This window comes from Vicia villosa, unplaced genomic scaffold, assembly GCF_029867415.1.
Source record: "Vicia villosa cultivar HV-30 ecotype Madison, WI unplaced genomic scaffold, Vvil1.0 ctg.000696F_1_1, whole genome shotgun sequence".
Lineage (NCBI taxonomy): Eukaryota > Viridiplantae > Streptophyta > Magnoliopsida > Fabales > Fabaceae > Vicia > Vicia villosa.
Window position 1 is genome coordinate 402,493 of NW_026705313.1, and position 5,531 is coordinate 408,023.

The following is a 5,531-nucleotide window of genomic DNA, read 5'->3' on the forward strand; positions in this document are numbered from 1 at the left end:
CTATAAAAGAATTTGTTCACTAAGTTGTACCCTAAACCTAACTCATATACAGCCGCTCTATACTCGTAAACATCATTCTTTTGGATGCATTGCAAGATAGAAAAATTATTTGGTTCGGTGTTGTTGTTATTCAAACACCAATCTTGAACAAAATATCTTTTAGTTCTTGCTATCTATCTCATATAATGTTGTTGTTGTTAATATTGTTGTTGTTTATGAAGGAGCGAGATATGGGAGTTTGAATTGGGTTGCAGCAAATATAATTTGCAACTCAAAATACAAAGTTAACAAGTGAATAAAATAGATGAGCACAATTATTTTTATCCTGGTTTATTGTTAACGAAGTTACTCAAGTCCACCCGCCAAGATGGTTTTGCCTTCTATATAAGGACTTAATCCACTAGAACCAAAATAATTACAGACAACCACACTAACCGCAACCAATGCCTTCTTGAGACTCATGACTAGCACCTAGCCTTCTCAAGGAAACAACCACAATAAGCTGCGATCAACCTTGGTGACAATTCCAACAAGTCCAGCTGATCCTTATCGTGAAACCATTATGAACGTAACAACATTCTTCTTAGAGCTTCAAACTAGCACCTAGTCCCCCAAGGTGTTAGAACAAGATTGAGAATCTATGTTCAGAATCTAGTTTTGATGATAACAAGCATATATTTTGTGAGTAACAATTTTATTACTAATGATTTCATTGAGTGTGCAGATATTATGCTATAAAGCCTTATACGACAATATCAGAAGTTTAGTACAAAGAGTAAGAATTCAACAAGACAAGCTTCAAGGATTTAAACAGAAATATCAATATACATGAAGATCCGTTACAATAAGAAGATCACATGAATAGAAGATCAGAAGTTCTGATAGAGTAACGTAGTGACATACAAAAAGCTACAATAACAAAGGCACATGCGAACAAGAAAAGAAAATACAATTTCAGCCTAAAAGTGCAAAAGTTCAGAATCAAAAGAAAAACCGTTACAAACATCATCATTAGCAAAACGGTTGCAAAAAATTAATGGAATAACTCCCAAGGTTGATTGAAGAAGCAACCCACATGCAGGGCGTTGGAAAGACAAGTTTAACCAAGGAAACACGCTACCAACTGTCATCATCACGCTAGAGATAAGATTCTACCGCGAACAACACTTGTCATTACTGATTAAATCAAGACAAAGCATTCAAAGCAATCTTCAACGGCTAGTTTCCAACGGTAACACATCAAGCTATATATATATATATATATATATATATATAGATCAAACTTCAAACTTGAAGGTGTGCATCCATAGTATGTATCCATAACGCATCTACAAAGTGCAACAAAAGAGAGATCTTGAGAGAAAATATACAGAGAGCAGCTGAGCATGAAAGTTTAGATGAATAAATGTGAGATCATGCTTTAGTAGATACATTAAAGGCAACACATACTCAGTATGTGAAGAAAGAATTAATAGTGTTGTTATACACAGACAATATGCCTATGCAAAGTGGAGAAAATAAAGTGAGAACAACTTGAACAAGCAAGAGAATTAAGATTAATCAAGTTGCACCATCAAGAGGCAACATACATGAAGTGTTTGATGAATCAATTATGTTGAAATACACATCAGGTGCCTATGAGAAGAAAATCTAAAAGAGTGAAAAAGAAACTTCTGCTGTTATGCAATATGCTCCAATGGAGTCATAAGAAGTTCACAAATACTTGATCAGTCCATATATTGTTCATATTGGATGACAAAAGAAACTGAATATACTAAGTTGTTGCTCGAAAAGTGTTTCATGTTTACTGATGTTAATCAATGTGTTATCAGCTGTAGCAAGCTTCACGATCAGTATTGAAGATGAAGAAAATGGAGATCAACTGAAGAAGCAATTCAAAACAGAGCTGTTGCTCTAAATCTGCTTTTAGAAGATGAAGATCAAATCAGAAGCAATCAACAATAGAGCTGTTACTCTAAACCAGCTTAAGAAGATTTGAAGACGAAGATCAACATGAAGAAGCACTCAACATTCTGAGCCGATGCTCATATTCTGCTTATCAACAGACATGCATAGATCTCATCCAGAAGAAAAATCCAAGAAGAATACAAGATGTTTTAAGTCTTAGGAAACACATAGAGTTGTTGCTCGTAGTGTGTTATATCTTAGGAAACTTCTGATAGAATGTTTAGGCACCAGAAGTGACTTCTAGTTAGTGTGTCGTAAACATATGTACTTAAGAATAGGAGAAAATCTGCTTAACTAAGAAGCACACTTGTAATCTCCAGAAGATTGATGAATGTTATATCCTGATGGGATCACTGAACGGTTCATCATCTATGGTTAGTCACAAGCAGCTGGCTTGTGCAGGGTTAGTCACAACATGTTGGTTATGCAGGGATTAGTCACAGTAGTTGGTTGTACAAGAGTCAATGGATGTTATATTTATGGATCAGATCACTGAACATTTCATTGCAGTTAGTCACGAGCAGTTGGCTTGTGCATGGTTACTGGATTGATGAACGTTATATCTCGCTGAGATCAGTGAACGGTTCAGTCATCAAGGGGTTAGTCACTCACGGGTAGCTTGTCTACAATATTCATTTGCATGCCATGCACCAGTGAACCACTCGATTTTTTTCCTTATAATTCCCACATTTTAAAAGAAAAATTAGAGTATACATTCAATCTACAAAGAAACAGGTGTGGATGAGTGTTTTTATAATTAACTCTTAGGATTTTATTTCTGTTTTATTATTTTACTTTTGTATTCATATTTTTCATTGTTTTTCAGGTGTTTGAGATGAGCAAGGCCTAAATATGATATATTGGAGCAAAATCGAGAATAAATTGAGAAGAATTGCACAAATAAAAGATGTTAAAGCATAATTCAGAGGTCACTACGATCGGGTCTTAGTAGGCATTACGATCGTAGCACGTGCGGATGATTAGTAATTTTAGCACATTGTATAAGTGTTTTTATAATTAATTCTTCGTATTTTGTTTATGTTTTATTCATTTTACTTTTGTATTCATATTTTTCTTTGTTTTTCAGGTGTTTCAGATGAGCAAGGCCTAAATATGATATATTGGAGAAAAATCGAGAAAAAATTGAAAAGAATTGCACAAATAAAGAATGTTAAAGCATAATTCAGAGATCACTACGACCAGGGCATAGTAGGCATTACAATCGTAACACCCCATGTTAAACACCTCTGACCCCTCCCCCTCCCCCTTTCTAAAAATGGGATTCATACAAGAAACTAAATCCCACTACGATTACTCCGTCGCATTTGTTTCCACTTTCTAATTTTGATACTCCATATAATAAAGAGAGGGCACTACGGCAATGCCGGTAATGGTTTCTACGGCCGTACTGCGTCCAACAACCACTACAATAAATAATACTCCCTCTATCCTAAAATAATTGTCACATTCTAAAATGGGACTAATATAAGAAACCAGAGCCCACTACGGTTACTCCATCGCTGGTGTTTCCACTTTCCAATTTTGATACTCCAGGGAATAAAAGAGATGGAACGACGGCAATGCAGGTAATGGTTGTTATGCCCGTCATGCATCCAAGAACCACTATAATAAATAATACTCCCTGTATCCCAAAATAATTGTCACATTTAAAAAAAATTAGTTGTCCCAAAATACTTGTTACTTTAGATTCTCTATGCGATTTTATTTTTAATCTTCTGATTGTACTCTCTAATAAGTACACTTATTATTTTCTCACGTACCATTAATGCTAATTTGATTACACCAATAGCTGATAAGAATAATTTGGTAAAGTCACTATTCTCTCTATTTCATTTATTAAAATTTCTTAATCTGTGTGAAAGTGTCAACTATGTCAATTATTTTGGGAGGGAGGGAGTACATTTTATGACAATGCTTTACTAAATCCAACAAAAAACCAAACTATAACTCATAAATGCATCACGTTTTTTTCCTTCAAAAAGTATCGTTTATTCTCTCAGTTGTAATAGATAACCAAAGGGTAAACTAATTCAGGGTACATGATTCAAATCCCAACAACTGTCGTTTATGTTTTTAATTCTTTAATATTGGCGTCTTTCTTTTTATTTTATTTTTATTTAAAAATTTAATAATCTATTCATTCGGTTACACTAATAACGGAGCGGAATGAAACTCATATTTAACCATAAAATGATTCGTTCACTAAGTTGTACCCTTATCCTAACTCATATACAACCTCTCTTTACTCGTAAACATCATTCTTTTTTATGCATTGCAAGATAGAATTTTTTTTTTGGTTCTATGTTGTTGTTCTTCAAACACCAATGATGAACAAAATATCTTTTTGTTCTTGCAATCTATCTCACATAATGGTGTTTTTGTTGTTAATATCGTTGTTGTTTCTGAAGGAGCAAGAAACATGAGAAATTGGGGTTTGAATTGGATTACACGAAATATAATCTTTTTGAAACTCAAAATACAAAGTTAACAAGTGAATAAAATAGATGAACACAATTATTTTTATCCTAGTTCACTGTTAACGAAGTTACTCCAGTCCACCCGCCAAAGTGGTTTTACCTTCTAAATAAGGACTTAATCCATTATGATCAAAATGATTATAGACTACCATACTAACCGCAGCCAATGCCTTCTTAAGACTTATGACTAGCACCTAGCGTTCTCAAGGAAACAACCATAATAAGCTCTAATCAACCTTGCTGACAATCCCAATAAGTTCAGTTGATCCTTATCGTGAAACCACTTTGACCGCAACCACGATCTTCTCAGGGCTTCAAACTAGCACCTAGTCTCCCAATGAACAATCAACCAAGTCGATTACAAGTGTGTATTACAAAGGTGCTTTTAATAAGCATATTACACATTGTTTAAGTACAACAACGCAAAAGTTTTGATAAGCAAGATTTGCACTCACTTATTTTGTGCCAGATTTGCATTCTGTCTGCTGTGCAATAGATTGCACCATCAGAGCAATCAATTGCACCCGCTGTTTTTTAGCCATATTTGAAGTAGTGCAATCGATTGCACCATCAAAGCAATCGATTGCACCAGTGCGAAATGTGTAAAATGAAGGCAATTTTCAGCTTTTGAGTCTGTCACCATTTTCATGTGTGGGGTGAATGTTCTAGATTGCACAATTAATTCTCTACCTCATCATGATCAAATCCTATCATGTACCCTCATTTGATGACATGTGCACCACTTGATCATAATTTTGGCTCCAAATTCATTTACCAAGCCTAACTCCAAACCACCAATAATCCCAAGCCTAAATCCTATAAATAGAGGCCTCTACCTCTTCATTTCACAAGCTTTGATTGCCAAACTTACCTTGCTAGAATTTCTCTTGAATCTTTCTTCTCTCCAAAAACCATCTCACTCAAAGTTCATTTTCATAAAGTTAGTAAGATTCACATTGAATCTTACTAATATTTGAACTAAACCTTCATCCATTCTCTCTTTTCCTTCATTTGTTCATCATCAATTGTGGAAGATTTGAAGTTTTGAGCAAGAAAGTGGTAAAT